The 23,475-nt window shown below is 48.4% G+C and overlaps 1 pseudogene; it reads right to left on the bottom strand.

The window, feature by feature from the left end:
* Positions 1-14,294: 14,294 nt before the first annotated feature.
* Positions 14,295-17,153, bottom strand: LOC147094902 (perforin-1 pseudogene; annotated as a pseudogene).
* Between the last annotated feature and the right edge of the window lie 6,322 nt (positions 17,154-23,475).

The following is a 23,475-nucleotide window of genomic DNA, read 5'->3' as shown; positions in this document are numbered from 1 at the left end:
TGGCCTGGGTGGTTGGGATCCAACTCCACCCGGTACTCCAGCCAGACCGGATTCACCTACGGGGAGGCCTCCCTCCTCTGCCCCAGCGTACAGGTTGTGGCCTCACGGATCGGGGTCACTGAGGGGAAACGCGTGTGCCTGACTTGCACAGGACAGATTCCCCTGGGAAGATGGTGGTGGCTCAGAAAACTGAGCACGGACATGGGGGATCGAACAGCCGACTGGGAACGGATGGGAAACGGCACCCACCGAACGGTCACCGGGACCCAAAAAGGGACTAGTGTATGTTGGGACAAGTGGTGGGAGTCGGAACAGGGAATCTATGTCTGTATGTGGGGGTCACAAAGGGCCTGCCCTACAGGCATATCTATCATCTTCTCCACATCATGGCAGGATAATGGGAAGGGGGTGGAATGGGATTCCCACCTGCACACATGCATAGTCCCACGGTACCCAGCCCCAGTTAAAGCCACTGAGCTAGTGGCACGCGCCCGAAAGCCCTTGCCCATGACTCAGGCAGCAAGGACAGGCGGGGAGGGGTGCACTGCCACCACCAGGGGACCAGGGAATGTGCTGGTATTGGTGCCTACGAATCAGGTACTGTACCAGGGGATACACTACGCGGTAGCCTCCGTGATTTTAAATTTCACCGAGGTACACTTACCGGAGTGGTGTCCCAAAGGGACAGAGCAGCTATACCAGGCCTTGTTAAAGGACATGTTCAAGAAGTTTTATGAGTCCGATTTCGCCAATATTGACAAAACCGAACTGTACACCACACACCGCGAGTTTTTGGGTAATGCAGGGAGACAAAGAAGGGGAGTATGGAATGATGTTTTTACTGCGTTTAATACTGGGTCCTCTGTTATCAACAGTTTGGATGATATAGAGCTACAGACCCAGATAAACGGTTTAAAAACATAGTTAAGGAAGATATTAATGGATGAGAACAAGGTAGTGGGCTCGGAGTTACATGAGGAGCAGGCCATGATGGTCCATTTAAAGGAGATTATAGCGGAGTTGGAGAAGCACGCAAAGACGGTAAATGCCCTCATAAGGGAGGACAGAGACGCTTCTTACCAGGCTGCGCAGAACGAGGTGTGCGTGCTGTATGGGGCATGGTTGCTGGGCGAGGGCCGCAGTAATCTGGAGGATTTAAAATAGGGTTTAGTCCCCTCCTGGATCAGCAACAAACACCTCGCAGCCCTCCATCCGTTTGAGAATGCATTAAGCACATGCCAACACCGACTAGCTTCTGAGGCCTACCCAGTCCCAGTGGATTGTGGGCGGTCTAACCACATGATCATGGGAATAGTAGTTAGGATGCCGGTCATGGGTAGGACAACCCGACCCGCACTGGTATACAGGGTGGAGAACATTGGAGTCATTCAAGGGGGTGCACACATTCGTTTCACAGCGGTCCCACCTTACGTCATAAAGTGGAAACACGCTATGACAGGTACTGGCCTCTCGGGGTGCCGGAGCCAGGGGGGGGCACACATAAACCTGTGTCCCCAGCACTTGAACGCCTATTCAAAACCACAGTGTGGGATTAAAGCTGTTGGCGCAAAACCTATAAACTGTACCATGGAGGCAATGGCACAAGACCATGTTCCCCCACAGGTAGCATATATAGGAGGTGGGACACATTGTGTCATCACAGGCGTGCCCCATTACCAGCATGGACAGCATAGCTGGTGTCCGGTATGTGACAGCAGTTTCTGCTTTAAACCCGAGGCAGAAGTTCAAGTAGCCCAGGAACGAATTGTCCCCATTCCTGAACCCTCCACTGTTCACCTCACTGTAAAGGAGAATTTTACCAACCTGCAGAAGTACGTAGCGCATTTTGGCTACGAAATTCTCCCTCTCCCAGAACATCTTACCAAAATACTCAAAGCCGTTATAGTTTCACAGAAACATCTTTACACTCTGGAGCAGAAAGCAGTAGAGATAAGGGCTAAGATATTGGACATTGTGATTCCACCCTGGTGGGAGATTTTCAATAATATAGAGGTCCCTTCGTGGATTAGGCTGGCTTCCCACATTCTCGTGGTTTGCCAGTTGTGGATAGTATTGTACCTAGTCTGCACTCAGTGCAAAGGAAAGGGTCAGATACTAGAATTCCGAAACCAGAGGATCTGGAAGGAATATTATGTGAAGGTGGAGGGAGATACGCCTGTTTGAGTTTTTTTGTATTTTCTGATTAAAGATTGTTTAGAAACATAGAAACATAGAGATAGGAACAGGAGTAGGCCATTCGGCCCTTCGAGCCTGCTCCGCCATTCAATGAGATCATGGCTGATCTTCGTCTGAGATCATAGCTGATCTTACCAGTTCAGTACCCCGTCCCCGCCTTTTCTCCGTAACCCTTAATCCCCTTAGCCTTCAGAAATATATCCAATTCTCTCTTGAAAATATTTATTGAATTAGCCTTCACAGCCCTCTGTGGCAGGGAATTCCACAGGCTCACCACTCTTTGAGTGAAGAAATTCTTCCTCATCTCTGTTTTAAATGATTTGCCCGCTATTTTTAGACTGTGGCCCCTGGTTCTGTGCTCCCCGGCCATTGGAAACATTCTCTCTGAATTCAGCCTGTCCAGGCCTGCCATAATTTTATATGTTTCGATGAGATCCCCTCTCAATCTTCTAAACTCCAGTGAGTACAAGCCCAAACTATTTAATCTCTCTTCGTAGGTCATTCCCGCCATTCCAGGTATCAGCCTGGTGAATCGCCGTTGCACTCCCTCCATGGCAAGAACATCCTTCCGCAGATGGGGCGACCAAAACTGTACACAATACTCCAGATGCGGTCTCACCAGCACCTTGTACAGCTGTAGTAAGGTATCCCTATTCCTATACTCGAACCCCCTTGATATGAAGGCCAACATACCATTTGCCTTCTTGATCGCCTGTTGCACCTGCATGCTCTCCTTCAGTGACTGGTGCACAAGAACACCCAGGTCCCTCTGCACCTCCCCATCTCCCAATCTATTGCCATTTAGATAATAATCTACCCTCCTGTTTTTACCCCCAAAGTGGATAACCTCGCATTTATCCACATTATAGTGCATCTGCCACGTATCTGCCCATTCCCCCAACCTGTCCAAATCGCACTGTAGCCTCCTGACATCCTCATCAGAGCCCACCCCTCCTCCTAGTTTAGTGTCGTCAGCGAATTTGGAAATATTGCATCCAATTCCCTGATCCAGATCATTTATATATATTGTGAACAGCTGGGGTCCCAGGACAGATCCTTGCGGCACCCCGCTGGTCACTGCCTGCCACTCCGAAAACGAGCCGTTTATTCCAACTCTCTGTTTTCTATCCGCCAGCCAGTTCTCTATCCACGTTAATACTTTGCCCCCAATCCCATGAGCCTTAATTTTGCATGATAATCTTTTGTGTGGAACCTTATCGAAGGCTTTCTGGAAGTCAAGGTACACCACATCCACTGGCTCTCCCCCATCTATTTTACCAGTTACTTCCTCAAAAAATTCCAGCAGATTAGTCAAACACGATTTACCCTTTGTAAATCCATGTTGACTCTGTCCGATCCTTTCCCCATTTGTCAAGTGCTCCGCTATTTTATCCTTAATAATGGACTCTAGCATTTTGCCCACAACCGATGTAAGGCTTACTGGTCTATAATTCCCTGCTTTCTCTCTACCCCCCTTTTTAAATATTGGGGTAACATTAGCTACCCTCCAATCCACGGGTACTGTTCCCGAGTCAATGGAGTTCCGGAAGATGATCCTTAGAGCATCTGCTATCTCCAGGGCCACCTCCTTAAGTACCCTAGGATGTAGTTTATCAGGCCCCGGGGATTTGTCGGCCTTCAGTCCCCTCAACTTACCCAACACCATATCCCTAGAGATACTAATTTCTGTCAGCTCCTCCCTCTCATTAGTCCCTATGTTTGCCGATATTCCTGGGAGGTTATTTGTGTCCTCCTTTGTGAATACAGAACCAAAGTATGAGTTTAATTGGTCTGCCATTTCCTTATTCTCCATTATATATTCTCCCGAATCGGACTGCAAGGGACCGACTTGGGATTTTACCAGTCTTTTCCTCCTGATATACCGATAAAAGCTTTTGCAGTCTGTCTTTATGTTTGCTGCAAGTTTACTTTCGTATTCTATTTTCCCCTTCCTGATTAATCCCTTTGTCCTCTTTTGCTGTATCTTGTGTTTGTTGTTTTAATAAAGATTGTTCGACGCGTTGTTAATAAAGATATATGTGTACTAAGTGGTGCAGGGGTTTTGGACCCCCTCCATGCTTGGATGTGTGTAAATAACTAATTATTCTATGTATATTTATGTATAGCACATTTTCGCGGAATGGGAAGTGCATGTGTCATGGGTATATTAGATAGGTAATTGCAGGGGAAGGTTGACTATGGAGGGTCGGAAATTTTGTTCACCTCATCAGGATGACACTTAAAGCAAGTTTAGTATCAACAGGGGGAGTGTAAGCTGCAGGGTTCTCAAAATTCCCGCACTCCCCAAGTTACGGATCAAGGGACCCTGTTTTTGGACAAGTTATTAAACACAGGGCACCCAAAATGGCTTCTGTAAACCTCGTGACCAACATTGACAGGATTTTTAAAAGCAAGGCTCTACCAGCAAGCAGGCCTGGAGACGAAACATTAAAACAAAAGAATCTGTGATCAGAGACTCTTTGGAACCCAGCCAGACAAAGTAAACACAGAATACGCATTTATTTGAATCGAATCGAATCAAGCTAGATGGGCCTATAATGGTGGCCATTAGCTTCCTGCATGTTTAATCGATAACGGCTCACAGTAGCCATCAAGGTAGGATGAAGACAATCAAGTCTTATCCATGACAAAGCAACCAGGACATCGGGGCCATTAGACCCAGAGATAACCACTCCTAAAGTAGTTAAAATAAATGGTTGTAATCATTTAAAACAGCCCGCCAAAAGTTAAACAATGAACTGACCTGATTTGGCGCGCAGGTAAGGAGTGGAAGAATGGGTATAATTGGAGGCCCATCAGTAGCAATCGCTCTCTTACTCTTCGCTCTTCCCTTGACTCTGTCCGTGGCCTTGGCCTGCTACCGCTCGTACTCGTGCCCTGGCCTCGTGGCGGGCTCTCTTCTCGCTCCCCGCACCGCTCAACAACCGAGGACACCCATCACACTGGGGCCAAACGTGGGAGGAGAACGAGACCCGAGTTCAATAACACGCAGGACACACAGGCCGCAAAGGGGCGAGATGAGACGAGACGAAGAAGAAGGTAACCGATAACAGCAGAGAAGGGCAGCTGGCGTTTGGGGAAGAATTCGGCAGTGTATGCATGGACAGTGAGAATAAGTTGGCAATTGAACACTGCGAATAAGACGGCATTAGACGCAGGTGTCCGCGCCGCAACAAATATACTGGCAGTCAAAGAATGGGTAGTAAAATCGAATAAGCAGTAAAGACCGCCAACCACCCCGTTACCGCCGACGACCGCCCGATGGAGAAGAAAAAGAAGAGAACCCATCGCGACGAGACGACGACGGTAGCTGAGGAGAGGGAAGGTGTGTCACATCAACAGCTCCAGCACCGCGCTCTGAGACCACGTGGCGACGGGGTTCCCCAAAGGACAGAAGACCAAACCTCAAATTCACAACTGTTAAAGCAACGGGTTTTGGATTGGTGAGCATGAATTCCTGGCCCCTCACAGCTTAATCTAGTTAGGTACAAGGCTGGGGTAAGGATAAGGGGATTGTTAATGTAGTTGTTTTCCCTCGATGTGCTGTGTGTTCCCCATTCCCATATAAGTATAACTGTTTATGCCTGTAATTTTCATACCAGTAATTTTTCATAAGATTGTTGTATTCTGCTCTTAATAAAATCTTGTTTTTCTTATACCAAACCACTTGTCTACTCGATTTTCTGCATCGCCGCCTGTACCTAAGTCCGGTGTCTAGAACCCAGGGGTGTGGGAGCGATTCGAACCGCTCAAGGGACAGTCAGAGGCGAAGCTGACTGGGCGCACGTGCCACATAAGAACATAAGAACATAAGAAGTAGCAGCAGGAGTAGGCCATACGGCCCCTCGGGCCTGCTCCGCCATTCAATAGGATCATGGCTGATCTGAATCTAGACTCACGTCCACTTCCCTGCCCTCTCCCCGTAACCCCTAATTCCCTTATCTGCTAGGAAAATGCCATAGAGTCATAGGCCTAGAAATTGGGTTTTGGCGCAGCGACGGCTTTAGCGCCGGAAGTTAGTGCCGGAGCTAAGTCGTGCTGGGCGGGCCAAAAATTCACTAGTTCTGCGCCCAAACGGCTGCCGGCACTGCTGAAAGCTGTTTGCGCCTGAAAACTGGCGCTACGCGCTGAATTGCGGCGCTATTCCGGCGCTGCGGCGCCCGCTGCGGTGCGGCAGGTTCGGGAAGTGCAGGCCTCCTCCTTCCCTTAAGGAGGAGCTGCCTGCACCCGGCCGCGGCCCGCGAAAATCATTGTAAAAATGAGCCCGGCACCTCGGACAAGTGGCGGGCTTGCATCTGTCCCGGGGCGGGGGGGGGGGAGAAGTCCGGGGAGGGAGCTGTGGCCAGGCGGCCGGCGGGAAAGCGGCCGGCCGCCGCGGGGCCTTTAATGCGCCAGCGCAAAGTCCAGTAAGGCACCTCTGCCAGAACGTTGCTTGCGGCTGCCACGGGCGAGGCGGCCGCAAGTCAATTTCGGAGTTCGGGCGGGTTACCATGGCAACCGGGATGCTGCGCACGCCGATGACGTCATCGGTGCCGGCGCAGCGCTAACAGCCTATCGCCGATTTAGGGACCCACTCAATTTCCAAACTGGCCATAGCTCCGGCGCTAGGCCCTCTAGCGCCTCAAAAGCGGCGCTAAGCCTACCGAATTTCTAGGCCATAGAGTTTTACAGCACAGAAAGAGGCCCTTCGGCCCATCGTGTCTGCGCCGCCCATCCATCCCTGTCCAGTCTAATCCCATTTTCCAGCATTTGGTCCGTAGCCTTGTATGCAATGGCATTTCAAGTGCTCATCCAAATGCTTCTTGAATGTTGTGAGGGTTCCTGCCTCTACCACCCTTTCAGGCATTGAATTCCACATTCCAACCACCCTCTGGGTGAAAAAGTTCCTCCTCAAATCCCCTCTAAATCTCCTGCCCCTTACCCTGAATCTATGCCCCCTTGTTATTGACCCCCCTACTAAGGGGAAAAGTTCCTCTTTATCTACCCTATCTATGCCCCTCATCATTTTGTACACCTCAATCAGGTCCCCCCTCAGCCTTCTCTGCTCCAAGGAAAACAACCCCAGCCTGTCCAGCCTCTCTTCATAGCTGAGGCGCTCCATCCCAGGTAACATCCTGGTGAATCTTCTCTGCACCCTCTCCAAAGCAATCACATCCTTCCTATAGTGAGGCGACCAGAACTGCACACAGTACTCCAGCTGTGGCCTCACCAGCGTTTTGTACAGCTCCATCATAACCTCCCTGCTCTTATATTCTATGCCTCGGCTAATGAAGGCAAGTATCCCATATGCCTTTTTAACCACCTTATCTACCTGCTCCGCTGCCTTCAGGGATCTATGTACATGTACACCAAGGTCCCTCTGACCCTCTGTACTTCCTAGGGTCCTACCACTCATTGTGTATTCCCTTGCCTTATTTGTCCGTCCAAAATGCATCACCTCGCACTTTTCAGGGTTAAATTCCATTTGCCACTTTTCCGCCCATTTGACCAACCCATTTATATCGTCCTGTAGCCTGAGGCTTTCCTCCTCGCAATTTACCACCCCACCAATTTTCGTGTCATCTGCGAACTTACTGATCATACCTTTTACATTCTCATCCAAATCATTTATGTAGATCACAAACAACAAGGGACCCAGCACCGATCCCTGAGGTACCCCACTGGACACAGGCTTCCAGTCACAAAAGCAACCTTCGACCATCACCCTCTGCCTCCTGCCACTCAGCCAGTTTAGGATCCAACGCGCCAAGGCACCCTGGATCCCATGGGCTCTTACCTTCTTGACCAGTCTCCTATGCGGGACTTTGTCAAAAGCTTTACTGAAGTCCATGTAAACCACATCCACAGCATTTCCCTCATCCACCCCCGTAGTCACCCCCTCGAAAAATTCAATCAGATTTGTCAGACATGATTTACCCTTGACAAAGCCATGCTGACTATTCCCGATTAATCCTTGCCTCTCCAAGTGGAGATTAATTTTGTCCCTCAGAATTTTTTCCAATAATTTCCCCACCACAGATGTTAGACTCACTGGCCTGTAATTCCCTGGTTTATCCCTGCTACCCTTCTTGAATAATGGTACTACGTTAGCTGTTCTCCAGTCCTCTGGTACATCCCCTGTGGCCAGAGAGGTTCTGAAAATTTGTGTCAGAGCCCCTGCAATCTCCTCCTTTGCCTCCCACAGCAGCCTGGGATACATCTCGTCCGGGCCTGGGGATTTATCCACTTTTTGGCCTGCTAAAACCGCTAGCACCTCCTCCCTCTCGATGCTAATATGTTCAAGTATGTCACAGTCCCCTTGCCCGATTTCTATGTCTGCATCGTCTTTCTCCATAGTGAACACAGATGCAAAAAATTCATTTAAAACCCCGCCTACATCCTCTGGCTCTACACACAGATTGCCACTTTGGTCCCTAATGGGCCCTACCCTTTCCCTGGTTATCCTCTTGCCCTTAATATACTTATAAAACATCTTAGGATTTTCCTTTATTTTGCTCGCCAGTGTTATTTCATGGCCCCTCCTCGCCCTCCTAATTTCTTTTTTAAGTATGCCCCTACACTTTTTATACTCCTCTAGGGCTTCTTCCGTCTTTAGTCTTTTGTAACTGCCAAAAGCCCCCCTTTTATTTCTAATGCATTTTTGTATATCCCTTGTCATCCAAGGTTCCCTTTGCTTGTTGGTCCCACCCTTGACCTTTACAGGAACATGTTGGCGTTGTACTCTCTCTATTTCCCTTCTGAAAGTCTCCCACTGTTTTGATATGGATTTTCCTAAAACCACCTGCTCCCAGTCCACTTTGGCCAGATCCTGCCTTATCATATTAAAATCGGCCTTCCCCCAATTTAGAACCCTTATTTCCGGGCCGTCTTTGTCTTTTTCCATGACCACCTTAAATCTCACCGAATTATGGTCACTGTCGCCAAAATGCTCTCCTACTGACACTTCCACCACTTGCCCGGCTACATTCCCCAGAATTAGGTCCAGTACCGCCCCCTCTCTTGTAGGACTTTCTACATGTTGGCTCAAAAAGCTCTCCTGGATGCACTTTAAGAATTCTGCACCCTCTAAGCCTTTCACACTCTGACTGTCCCAATTTATATTGGGGAAGTTGAAATCCCCCACTATTATTACCCTATTATTTTCGCACTTTTCTGAGATTTGCCTACATATCTGTTCCTCTATCTCCCCCTGACTGTTTGGGGGCCTATAGTACACTCCCAGCAAAGTGCTTGCCCCCTTTTTGTTTTTAAGTTCTACCCATATGGCCTCATTAGAGGAACCCGCTAATATATCATCCCTCCTTACAGCAGTAATTGACTCCTTAATTAATATTGCAACACCCCCTCCCCTTTTACACCCCCCTCTGTCTCGCCTGAAGATTCTATACCCCGGAATATTGAGCTGCCAGTCCTGACCCTCCCTCAACCATGTCTCCGTGATAGCAACAATATCGTACTCCCATGTGTTCAACAACAACTTCAGTTCATCCACCTTATTTGCAAGACTCCTTGCATTAAAATAAATGCCTTCCAGCCCTGCCATATTCTCTTTTGCCTTCACATATTTGCTCTGCCTTCCCAGCTGACTTGTTTTTCCCTCTGTATTCGGCTGTAAATCACCCCCTACTATAGCTCCACTCTGTACCCCAACCCCCTGCCAAGTTAGTTTAAACCCTCCCCAGCAGTGCTAGCAAACCTCCCCGCAAGGATATTGGTTCCCCTCTGGTTCAGGTGTAAACCGTCCGACTTGTACAAGTCCCACCTTTCCCAGAAGCAGACCCAGTGATCCAGGAAACTAAAGCCCTCCCCCCTGCACCATCCCTTTAGCCACGCATTCATCTGTTCTATCTTCCTATTCCTATACTTACTAGCACGTGGCACCGGGAGTAATCCAGAGATTACAACCTTTGAGGTCCTGCTCTTTAATCCTTCACCTAGCTCCCTAAATTCTTGCTGCAGGACCTCATCCCTCTTTTTACCTATGTCGTTGGTGCCTATCTTCATTTTAAATTTATTTAATGTTGCAGCTTCCACAGCTCTCTGGGGTAGCAAATTCCATAGATTTACTACCCTCTGAGTGAAGAAGTTTCTCCTCATCTCAGTTTTGAAAGGGCAGCCCCTTATTCTAAGATTATGCCCCCTAGTTCTAGTCTCACCCATCAGTGGAAACATCCTCACTGCATCCACCCGATCAAGCCCCCTCACAATCTTATATGTTTTGATAAGATCGCCTCTCATTCTTCTGAACTCCAATGAGTAGAGTCCCAACCTACTCAACCTTTCCTCATACGTCAACCCCCTCATCTCTGGAATCAACCGAGTGAACCTTCTCTGAACCGCCTCGAGAGCAAGTATATCTTTTCTTAAATATGGAAACCAAAACTGCATGCAGTATTCCAGGTGTGGCCTCACCAATACCCTGTATAACTGCAGCAAGACTTCCCTGTTTTTATACTCCATCCCCCTTGCAATAAAAGCCAAGATTCCATTGGCCTTCCTGATCACCTGCTGCATCTGCATACTAACTTTTTGTGTTTCATGCACCAGGACCCCCAGATCCCTTTGTACTGTAGCACTTGCAGTTTCTCTCCATTTAGATAATAACTTGCTCTTTGATTTTTCTGCCAAAGTGCATAACCTCACACTTTCCAACATTATATTGCGTCTGCCAAATCTCTGCCCACTCACTTAGCCTGCCTATGTCCTTTTGCAGGTTTTTTATGTCCTCCTCACTCACTGCTTTCCCTCCCATCTTTGTATTGTCGGCAAACTTGGATATGTTGCACTCGGTCCCTTCCTTCAAATCGTTAATATAGATTGTAAAGAGTTGGGGTCCCAGCACTGACCCCTGCGGAACACCACTAGTTACTGATTGCCAGCCCGAGAACGAACCATTTATCCCAACTCTTTGTTTTCTGTTAGATAGCCAATCTTCCACCCATGCCAGTATATTACCCCCAACCCCATGATTTTTTATCTTGATCAGTAATCTTTTGTGTGGAACCTTGTCAAATGCCTTTTGGAAGTCCAAATACACTACATCCACTGGTTCCCCTTTATCCACCCTGTATGTTACATCCTCAAAGAATTCGAGCAAATTTGTCAAACATGACTTCCCCTTCGTAAAACCATGCTGACTCTGTCCGATTAAATTATGTTTATCCAAATGCTCTGTTACTGTTTATTTAATAATGGACTCCAACATTTTGCCAACCACAGATGTTAGGCTAACTAGTCTATAGTTTCCAGCTTTTTGTCTACTTCCCTTCTTAAATAGGGGTGTTACATTAGCAGTTTTCCAATCTGCCGGGACCTTTCCTGAGTCCAGGGAGTTCTGGAAAATGATCACCAATGCATCCACAATCCCTACCGCCACTTCTCTCAAGACCCTAGGATGTAGGCCATCAGGTCCGGGGGATTTTTCTGCCTTAAGTCCCATTATTTTACTGAGTGCCATCTCCTTAGTGATTTTAATCGTGTTTAGCTCCTCCCCCTCCCCCCCATTGCCCCCTGTTTGTTCAGTGTTGGGATATTTTTAGTGTCCTCTACTGTAAAGACTGATACAAAATATTTGTTCAGCACCTTTGCCATCTCCATGTTCCCCACCACTAGTTTCCCGGTCCCATCCTCTAAGGGACCATCGTTCACTTTAGCCACCCTTTTTCTTTTTATATAGCTGTAGAAACTCTTGCTATCTGTTTTTATATTTTTTGCTAGTTTACTTTCATAATCTATCTTCCCTTTCTTAATTAATCTTTTAGTTATTCTTTGCTGGCTTTTAAATGCTTCCCAATCTTCTATCCTCCCACTAGATTTGGCTAATTTTTATGCCCTTGTTTTCAGTCGAATACTATCCTTTATTACTTTACTAAGCCACGGATGGCTGTCTTTTCTTTTACTCCCCTTTTTCCTCAGTGGAATATATTTATCTTGAAAGATGTGAAATATCTCTTTGAATGTAGACCACTGCTCTTGTACCGTCTTACACTTTAATCTGTTTTCCCAGTCCACTTCAATCAATACTACTCTCATACCTTCATAGTCTCCTTTATTTAAGCTTAGTACGCTGGTTTGAGATCCAACTCTCTCACCCTCAAACTGAATTTGGAATTCAACCATATTATGGTCACTCATTCCAAGGGGATCCTTTACTAGGACATTTTTTTATTAATCCTGTCTCATTACACAGGACCAGATCTAAGATTGCCTGCCCCTGGTTGGTTCAGTTACATACTGCTCAAGGAGCCCATCCCTAATACACTCTATGAACTCTTCCTCAATGCTGCCATGCCCAATTTAATTAGTCCAGTCAATATGAAAGTTAAAATCCCCCGTGATTATAGCTGTTCCCTTATTACAAGCCCCAACTATTTCCTGATTTATACTCCGACCAACAGAGTTGCAATTGTTAGGAGGCCTATAGATTACGCCCACTAGTGACTTCTTCCCCTTATTATTCCTTATCTCCACCCAAACTGTTTCACTATCCTGATCCTTTGACCCAATATCATTTCTGACTATTGCAGTGATTCCATCCTTGATTAACATAGCAACCCCACCTCCCTTTCCTTCCTGTCTGTCCTTCCTAATTGTCAAATACCCTTGTATGTTTAGTTCCCAGTCATAATTATCTTGCAGCCATGTTTCCGTAATGGCCACCAGATCATACCCATGTGTAGTTCTTTGCACCGTCAACTCATCAATTTTGTTACGAATGCTGCGTGCATTCAGATAACGAACTTTCAAATATGTTTTCTGACAATTTATTCCTGCTTCTACCCCTTTTACTACTTTACCTTTATCATTATACATTCTGTCCCTTCCTGACACGCTCTGGTTTTTAATTCCCCCACTGCTACCTTGCTCTATTGCCTTCTCTGCTGTCATTTTTATTTTTCGCTCTCTTAAAACCTCCCCCCCACTAATTAGCCACACACCACCCCCTACACCATCAGGGACCCCTTTTAAAGAGAGAGTCTCACCATCAGGGACCACTTTTAAAGAGAGAGTCTCACCATCAGGGACCACTTTTAAAGAGAGAGTCTCACCATCAGGGACCCCTTTTAAAGAGAGAGTCTCACCATCAGGGACCACTTTTAAAGAGAGAGTCTCACCATCAGGGACCCCTTTTAATTTGAGAATCTCACCATCAGGGATCTCTTATATAGAGAGAGTCTCACCATCAGGGACCCCATTAATTGAGGGAGCCTCACCATCATGGACCCCTTTTAAAGAGAGTGACTCACCATCAGTGACCCCTTTTAAAGAGAGAGTCTCACCATCAGGGTCCCCTTTAAAAGAGAGAGTCTCACCATCAGGGACCCCTTTTAAAGAGGGAGCCTCACCATCAGGGAACCCTTTTAAAGAGAGAGTCTCACCATCAGGGACCCCTTTTAAAGAGAGAGTCTCACCATCAGGGTCCCCTTTTAAAGAGGGAGCCTCACCATCAGGGAACCCTTTTAAAGAGAGCGTTTCTCCATCAGGGACCCCTTTTAAAGAGAGAGTCTCACCATCAGGGATCGCGTTTAAAGAGGGAGTCGACCCAATTGGGCCGCCTTTTAATGAGCAAGTCTCACCAATCGGGACCCCTATTAAAGAGAGATTTTCACCATCAGGGACCCCTTTTAAAGAGAGCGTCTCACCATCAGTGACGCATTTTAGAGCAGGTTGCTCTGTTCCAGGGAGTGGTCCCCACTACACTTTGCGCTTTTGTGGATTCGGGGGAGTGGTTGAGGATGGGACCACTGCCTGAGCGTGACGCACCTCCTGGTTAAATTTTCTTCCGAAACTGACTGGCTCAGCTCACCCGTGAAGAGCCAGGATTTGCCACCCGGTTCCGATGGGCAGCTGCAGTGCGCCTGGAATGGTACTGAGCTCCGTACTGCTGCCGATTCGTGCTCCTACAAGCTCTGCGCCCCTCCCACGGTTAGAGCCTCTGCCCGGCCTGAGAGCAAACCGCCCGGGGTAGCAACCTAAGTTCCTCATTATCATTCCCGTACCTCTCCAGGCCCACCCGGCAGAGCACAGCACGCCGACAGATCACACACACTGCAGGCTAAATGTCACTCAATCGAATTTATTGTGAGAAAATACGATTATACAAATGCAAATCAGAAAGATTTTTATTGATTATGCTACGCCGCTTGATGTAATGCCTTCCGTTTGATAAAGCTAAAATTTCCAAAGCTTCTCCTGTTGCACAAAGCTTCAAGCAAGGTATGAGGCCTACGGTGCTCCTACAATATAGTGCCATGGATGAATCACAAGACGTAGGACATGGGATACAGGCCTGGCTGGGTGTGTCCAAGTTGTTGAATGTATCCATCGCAATTCATCGAAACTCTATTGGTTTTGAGTCGCCTCCTGAGGTGACGGACTCTAGACAAAGTGAATCTGCAAATGGCGATGAGCTCAAAGCGAATAAGTTGAACTTAATTGGATTCAGGCTCCAGACTGATGGCTGCATCTTCTCTCTGACACAGTTAGTAGCCAGGAATCGCTTGCTGAGTAGGGCAGGGTTGGCGGGCATTGTGGGGTGGGGGGTGGAGAGGTCTCAACTTAGGAGTGCCTCTTCCTCCGATTCCCCACCCTAAGCTGACGAGACAGAAATCCCATTTTATATCGACGCCCTGCTGAACCCGGCTTCAACACTAAAGGTGAAACGAGAAGCAGGATAGCGCAAAATTCTACCGATAACGCCTCAAAGCAAAACTTGCGGGAGCCGTGAGCTCGATAAGCCCCATGAAATAGAGCTTGGCGCAGCGGAGCAGGCTGGGTTTGGGGCTGAGGCGCTCCTGGCCTTTGCGACTGGGATGTTTCATCACCCATGGGGCTCTCTCAGAGGCTGACAGAACGAGAATAGCAAATGGGGGAAGGGCAAGGGAATAAGAATGAGCTCCTTCAAGGACGGGGCAATGGGGGTGAAAGGGAAAAGTTCAGCGGAATGGGACTGAAGGGGGAGCTCCTTGAGGGAGAAGGCATGGGGGGGCAATGGGGGTGCAACGTTAAGGTCAGGGGAATGGGACTGAGGGGCGAGCTCCTTGAGGGAGAGTGCATTGGGGGGGCAATGCTGGTGAAAGGGTAAAGGTCAGGGGAAATGGACTGAGGGGCGAGCTCCCTTGGAGGCAGAGGGCAGGGGGGAGATGGGCCAAAGGGATGACTGGACGTCCCCCAGGCGTGAGGTGAAGGCCGGCCCGTCAGGACGGGCCACGTAATCTTGGCAGGTGGCCCCCCCCAGATGGGGCCCGCAGGTGAAGGTGAAGTCAAAGCTGACGCTCCCGTACTTGAGGTAACAGATCTCGCTGTGGGGTCCGGAAGTCAGGGGTCGGGGGCAGGTCCCCAGGAGGTCGTTGTCATAGCCGTTGTCCTCGTCCCAGACCTCGACGATCAGCTGGTTTGCGTTGTCGGCTTTGACTTCGCCCATTTTCAGCTGGATGTTCCACGAGGGATTGTTATTGTTCCAGATTGTGGAAGTCCTGTGGGTCACCCGCCCATACTTGACCACCACGTAGCTGTCGGTGCCGGTGAAGTAGTCCCCCCAGAGATCGCGGGCCCACTTGACCGTCACCAGCAGCTGGCCCAAGCCCTTCTCCTTAGAGCAGCAGAACTTGTCCACCCGGCTGTCCTCCTTGCAGAGGCAGGAGCAGGGATTGCGGTGGCCCGGCTGGGAGCCGGCGGGGCAGACGGTGGCGGTGCAGTTGCGGGAGAGCGCGTTGGCCATGATGTAGTCACTGATGTAGCGCTGGAGGTTGGCGTGCCGCGGGTCGCCCCTGGGCAGCAAGTGGTGGAGGGGCTCCAGTGCGAAGCGCACCATGCCCGGGTTGGCGGGCAGGCTGCCCGCCCAGCGGGAGAAGGCCGTTGAGTCCTCGGAGAAGAAGAGGTCCACACCGGCGCTGGCCTTGCCGCCCGTCACCTCCGTCTCCCGGTCGTTGAAGGCCTGGTGGAAACTATCCCCGTGCTTCATGGTACTGGCTAGTTCCTTGCACCGCTTATACTTGGCAGAGCTGCTAACCTTCAGACCCACCTTGATGCTAGCCTCCATCTCCAGGCAGTCTTTGATCTCCTCGGCCGTGTGGCCCTCAGAGGCCGCCTTGCATGTCCGGATGGCCGTCATGTCCTTGAAGCGGCCGCCCAGATCCACCGCCTTGATGAAATGGGTTCCGTACGTGCTGACCAGCTTCTGGTAGTGGAACTTGGTGCCCTCGTGCGAGGCGTTGGGCAGCAAGGCCAGGAGAGAGGAGAAATCGTCAGCCAAGAGGGGCTTGTCCTTCACCCGGTAGCGGTAGTAGCGGCAGTGGAACTCGTGGCTGGTGAAGCTGTAGCGGTCCGAATTGGACCTCGTGGCCCCGAACTCCATCAGCTTGGACTTGGAGCCGCCCACCATCACCTTGACAGTGGAGCTGGGCTTGGGGTACACCTGCAGGTCGGCCTTCCAATTGTTGGAGATGACTGACTTGCTGGACTCGCCCAGCTCGGAGGCCGAGCGGAAGAGCTGGCTGGAGAGGGACATCTTGCAGGCCTGCTGTATCTGCCAGTCCACCAGTGTGAGGGGCAGGCGCTGGCGGGCGTTGGACATCAGGCGGTTGCTGCACAGGGTGCAGGTGCCGTCCGGCTTGCGCCAGGCATTGACGTCGACCACAAAGGCCCCTGTGCTTTGCAAGGTCACGATGTCGTAGCCCTCCCCCGCCAGGTAGGCACCCGGCACGAAGCTGGCGGCCTTACACTCGTTGGCGCTGCCCGTGTTACAAGTGCCGTGGGCGTCTCCGAGGAAGAGGATGAGGAAGAGGAGGCCGGTCAGTCGCAGATCCCCGCTGGATGTCATGGCATCAATGGCTGCTCCCGATAATGGAGTATGGCAGATCTGGAAGAGAAGGAGTGGAATGAGAGAGAGTCTCACCATCAGGACCACCTTTTATAGAGAGAGTCTCACCATCAGGGACCCCTTTTAAAGAGAGAGTCTCACTATCAGGGACCTCTTTTATAGAGAGAGTCTCACCATCAGGGACCCCTTTTATAGAGTCTCACCATCAGGGACCCCTTTCAAAGAGAGAGTCTCACCATCAGGGACCCCTTTTAAAGAGGGAGTCTCACCATCAGGGACCCCTTTTAAAGAGAGAGTCTCTCCATCAGGGACCCCTTTTAAAGAGAGTCTCACCATCAGGGACCCCTTTCAAAGAGGGAGTCTCACCATCAGGGACCCCTTTTAAAGAGGGAGTCTCACCATCAGGGACCCCTTTTAAAGAGGGAGTCTCACCATCAGGGACCCCTTTTAAAGAGAGAGTCTCACCATCAGGGACCCCTTTTAAAGAGAGAGTCTCACCATCAGGGACCCCTTTTAAAGAGAGAGTCTCACCATCAGGGACCCCTTTTAAAGAGAGAGTCTCACCATCAGGGACCCCTTTTAAAGAGAGAGTCTCACCATCAGGCACCCCTTTTAAAGAGAGAGTCTCACCATCAGGGACCCCTTTTACAGAGAGTCTCACCATCAGGGACACCTTTTAAAGAGAGAGTCTCTCCATCAGGGACCTCTGTTAAGATAGAGATTGAGAGAGGGAAAGAAATGTCTCTCTTTCACTTTCTGTCTCTCACTCTTTCTCTGTCTCCCTCTCTCTCTCTTCCTCACTCCCTCTATCTGTCTCGCTCTCTGCCGTTCTCTCTTAGGGGGAAGAATTCGCTATCGACCATTTCGGGGCGCTAACATTGGCCGGCCGCAAATTTTAGCGCCCGGTGCAAATTAGCCTGCGATTGCGAAATTCGTCTTCAGCGCCCCTGGTGCTGATTGTGGGTTAATCAAGCGCGACACACCCCTCTTAAGGCACGAACGTCAGGAACGGGATGCTACCTCAGAGCGCTACTCAAGCTCAGGCGCTGTCAATTAGCCTCAGGCAGACTGGCACCTTCCAGTTCTTAAAGGGGAGGGTCAATGATGCTGCACAGCTCAGTCTGATCATTGCTGCTTGTGACCTGGGCCTGCAAGGAGCTGCAATTCTTCAACCACAAACCTCATGGCTGCTCAGAGGCTCAGGGAGAGATCTCGCCGGTTCACTGACCGGGTACTGGAGGCTCTGGTTGTGAGTGTGGAAAAAGCAGGGCATGCCCACCTTTAAACAGCGCTCCCCCCGGCTCCCAGCCGCCTAGACCGCGTCCCCCTCGACCTGTCACTCCTGGCGGCAGAGCGCTGAGGCAGGGGGCGAGAATCAATTTCCAGTCCGGGATGCTGCGCGCTTGGATGATGTCACGATCTCCGGGCGCAGGAGGTCGCGGCGGTAGTGGTTAGCGGCGCAACAAACCGGCAGTTGAATTTCACGGGCGGCGCTAAAATCTCCGCACGCGGGCGGTAAGTCGTTAGCGCCACCCGGAGGCACCAACAGGAGCAGCTAATCAACCTAATTTCTCCCCCTTAGTCTCTCTCACTCTGTCTCTCTCTGTCTCTCTCACTCTGTCTCTCTCTCTCTGTCTGTGTGCCTCTCTCTTGAGTCTCTCTCTCGATTCTCTCTTTCTCGAGTCTCTCTCTCTCTCTCACTCTCTCGAGTCTCTCTCTCTCTCCACCTCTCTCCGTCTCTCTGTCTCTCTCTCTCTGTCTGTCTCTGTCTCTCTCTCGCTCTGTCTCGCTCTCTCTCTCTCTCTCTGTCTCTATGTCTCTCTCTCTCTGTCTCCCTCTCTCTATCTCTATGTCTCTCTCTGTCTCTCTCTCTCTCTGTCTCTATGTTTCTCTCTCTCTGTCTCTCTCTCTCTCTGTCTCTCTCTGTCTCTCTCTCGCTCTGTCTCGCTCTCTCTCTCTCTCTCTGTCTCTATGTTTCTCTCTCTCTGTCTCCCTCTCTCTATCTCTATGTCTCTCTCTGTCTCTCTCTCTCTCTGTCTCTATGTTTCTCTCTCTCTGTCTCTCTCTCTCTCTGTCTCTCTCTGTCTCTCTCTCGCTCTGTCTCGCTCTCTCTCTCTCTCTCTGTCTCTATGTTTCTCTCTCTCTGTCTCTCTCTCTCTCTGTCTCTCTCTGTCTCTCTCTCGCTCTGTCTCGCTCTCTCTCTCTCTCTCTGTCTCTATGTCTCTCTCTCTCTGTCTCCCTCTCTCTATCTCTATGTCTCTCTCTGTCTCTCTCTCTCTCTGTCTCTATGTCTCTCTCTCTCTCTGTCCCTTTCTCTCTGTCTCTCTCACTCTGTCTCTCTCTCTGTCTGTGTCTCTCTCTCTGTCTCTCTCACTCTCTCTCTCTCTCTCTGTGTCTCTCTCTCTGTCTCCCTGTCTCTCTCTCTCTCACTCTGTCTCTCTCTCTCTCTGTCTCTCTCTCTCTCTGTCTCTCTGTCTCTCTGTCTCTCTCTGTCTCTATGTCTCTCTCTCTCTCTCTGTCTCTGTCTCTCTCTCACTCTGTCTCTCTCTCTCTCTGTCTCTCTCTCTCTCTCTGTCTCTCTGTCTCTCTCTCTCTCTGTCTCTCTGTCTCTCTCTCACTCTGTCTCTCTCTCTCTCTCTCTCTCTGTCTCTCCAATTCCAATTCCAATTCAAATGCTTTATTGGCATGAAAGTTTACAGAGAACCATATTGCCAAAGCTTACATAGCAAAAAGGTACAGTTTTCCAACATTCTGTAGGTGTCAATCGATTTGACGTTTGTTGGGTACATACAATATTACTTTTAAACAATATTAATTTTAAACAGTCTTTGTACTTCATTTGGTACGTTCAATATTAATTTTAAACAGTCTTAATTTTAAACAGTCCTCAGGTTGTGACATGTTGTTACATATTTGGCCCCAAGGTATGGTCTGTCTCCTTCTCCTAGGACTAATCTCAATTTTGACAGATCATCCAATTCCTTGAAATCTGGGGTTGTTTGGCTTAGCTTGTTGAATAATATGTTTCTTGATGTGTTGAATTTTTCGCATTTTCGGAGGAAATGCATCTCTGTTTCAACCTCGCCGGCCAGACATTGATCGCATATTCTATTCTCTCTAGGCTGCCAGGATTTCTTGTATCTGCCTTTTTCAATTTCCAGTTGGTGGTCGCTTAGTCTGTACCTGGTGAGGGTCTGTCTCTGTTTTGTGTCTCTGATGGTCGTGAGGTAGTCTGCCAGTTTATATTCTCTTTTTAGGGCCCGGTAACATTCTAATCTGCTTTGGCTTTCGGTTATTTTGTTCCAATGTTCCAGGTAGGTTTCTTTGCATTTTTTAATGATTTGGTTCACTCGGATTGGTGCTTGGACGGCTGTGTTGGTCTGGGGCTGGTCAGGGTCCGGCTGAGTACTTAGTTTCAGTAGCAGCTGACTCAGGGGACTCTTTTCTGGGTTTAGCTCTTGGGTCTGAAAGGCTTTGAAATGAAGGGTGTCTGGGGAGCTAGATTTGAGGTGATTTAGGAAGTTTAGTGCTCGTTTTTGGATGTTTATTATCAGTGGGTATCTGCCTAGTTCGGCTCTGCATGCATTTGTTGGCGTTTTTCTTTGGGTGCGAAGGATGCTTCGGCAGAATTCTGCATGTAGGGCTTCTATTGTGTGTTTTTCCCATTTAGTGTAGCTTTGGTGATTTAGCGGGCCCCATACTTCACTACCGTACAGTGCAATGGGCAGGATTATGCTGTCAAATATTTTGAGCCAGATTTTGATTGGGATTTGGATGTTGTAGAATTTTCTTTTTATTGCATATAGGGCTCTTCGGGCTTTTTCTTTTAGTGCATTCACTGCTATGCTGAAGCTCCCTGATGCTGTAATAGTTAGACCAAGGTAGGTGTAGCTCATAGTGTGTCCTATAGTGGTATCACTGAGGGTAAACTGGTATTTGTTTTCCTGACATCTGGGCCTTTTTTGAAAAATCATGATGTTGGTTTTCTTTAGATTTACTGTTAGAGCCCAATTTTGGCAGTATTTGTCGAGTAGGTCTAGTTGTTGCTGTAATCCCTGTTCTGTGGGAGACAGCAGAACCAGGTCGTCCGCATAGAACAGGGATTTCACTTCTCCATCCAGGAGACGGAGACCTGGTGACTCGCTTTGCTCCAGCATGTCTGCTAATTCATTTATGTATATGTTGAACAGGGTCGGGCTCAAATTGCAGCCCTGCCGGACGCCTCTTCTCTGGGTGAAGAAATCGGTGCGTTTGTCTCCAATTTTGACCCTGCATTTGTTTTTCAGATACATTGATTTAATAAGGTCATAGACCTTGCCCCCTATTCCACACTGAAGAAGTTTATAATAGAGCCCTTCGTGCCATATAGAGTCAAAGGCTTTCTTGAAGTCGATGAAACAGGCGAATATTTTCCCATTTTTTGTTTGGTGTATATGTTTTTCAATGAGGGTGTGAAGGGTATAGATATGGTCGGCGGTGCGGTGTTTTGGAAGAAAGCCTATTTGGTTTTTTCTGAGGATATTATGTTTGTTAAGAAAATCAAGTAATCTACTATTTAGAATACTGCAGAATAACTTCCCTAGACAACTGTTGACACAGATGCCGCGGTAGTTATTTGGGTCTGATTTGTTTCCACTTTTATATATGGGGGAGATTAGTCCTTGGCACCAGATATCGGGAAAACAGCCTGAACGTAATATGATGTTGAATAATTTGAGTACCGCACCCTGCATCTCCATATTGCTGAACTTGAGCATTTCATTTTTGATGTTGTCTGGGCCACAGGCTTTCTTTAGGTGGAGAGATTTTGTTTTTGTGGCCAGTTCTTTCCATGTGATTGGGGAGTCTAGAGGGTTTTGGTTGTCTTTAATTGTTGCTTCTAATGTGTGGAGTTTTTCTCTGACCTGATGTTGACTTGGGTTTGTTTCGTTTATTGGGATGTCTTTGTAGAGGTTTTCAAAATGTGTTCTCCAGATGTCGCCATCTTGGATTGGTAATGCTTGCAATTGTGTTGTACTCAGGTTATTCCACATTTCCCAGAATTGTTTTGGATTGGTGGAGTTTTCAATTTCTTCGAGTATTTTGTGGGTATAGTTTTGTGTTTTGTTCCTAATGGTGTGTTTATATCTTTTGAGGGTTTCATTGTATCTAGTACGTAGGTCCGGATTGTTTGGTTGGCGATGCTTTTGGTTTGATATTTTTCTCAGGTCTTTTCTGGCATTTTTGCATTCGTGGTCAAACCATTTCTTATTTTTATTTTGTCTTTTGTGACGCTTCCTCTTCTGTTTCACAAGGTCGGCTTTTACAGCTGCCTCATGGAAGATCATATTTATATCCTCTATGGCCATGTTTACACCATCTCTGGTGATCTCGTATGGGTTTTCTTTAAATTTTGATATTTTACTTGTGAGATCAGGTGACTTTAGTGCTGTGATGAATTTTTCTCCACTGTCTGGGGCCCATCTGTATGTCTGGTTTATTTTATGGAGCTTACTGGGTTCTTTTTTTGTGTCTGTAGTTTGGGCAGAAAGTTTAAGGTACATATTTATTTGGTTATGGTCTGAGAGGGGGGATTGCTGCCTGACAGTGAATGAGTTGATATCGCAGGGGTCCAGGTCAGTGATTGTATAGTCCACCACACTAGACCCAAGAGTTGAGGAGTATGTGAGTCTCCCTAGGGAGTCCCCTCTGAACCTACCGTTAACTATGTACAGGCCTAAGGCTCGGCAGAGTTGCACTACCTCCCTACTGCTTTTATTTATTTCACGATCAAGGTTGTTCCGATTTGCGATGGCTGGTGTGACATCTAAAGGGGTCTGGCCAAACACATGGTTGTTTCCCTGTGGGTCTATGAAGTCAGGTTCACAACCGGTCCTTGCATTTAGGTCCCCACATATTATCACCTTTCCTTGGGCCTGGAAATGGCTGATTTCCATGTGGAGAGTATCAAATAACTCCTCTTCGAAATATGGCGATTCTATTGGAGGTATGTAGATCGCACATAAGTAAACATCTTTTTTTGCTATTCCTATATTTTTATCTAGTTTTAGCCATACGTGTGATTTTCCCTGTTTTACCGGTGAGATGTGTTTGTCCAGTTCTCCCTTATACCACACCAATATTCCCCCGGAGGTTCTGCCCTTGCGTGTTTTAGTGTTCTTTACTGAGGGCACAATGATTTCATGGTACATTGGAGGACAGTGGGTCGGCACGTCCTTTTGGCACCATGTTTCTGTTAACACAATTATATCAATGTCTTTTATAGCTTTTAGGAATTCAGGGTCTGTACTCTTCATCCCAAAAGTTGAGGAGCGGAGGCCCTGGATATTCCAGCAGCTTATGTGGAAAGAACGCATTTATATAGTTCAATAAAACGAAATAAAATGGACCTATTTTGTGGGATGAGTGTGGAAACACTATTTTCTATAATGCTAAAT

The sequence above is a fragment of the Somniosus microcephalus genome, unplaced genomic scaffold, assembly GCF_052327205.1.
Source record: "Somniosus microcephalus isolate GS21.2 unplaced genomic scaffold, FLI_Smic_1.0 unresolved_chr1, whole genome shotgun sequence".
Lineage (NCBI taxonomy): Eukaryota > Metazoa > Chordata > Chondrichthyes > Squaliformes > Somniosidae > Somniosus > Somniosus microcephalus.
Note: the sequence above shows the minus strand (reverse complement) of the source record. Positions and strands in the feature narration are given on the sequence as shown.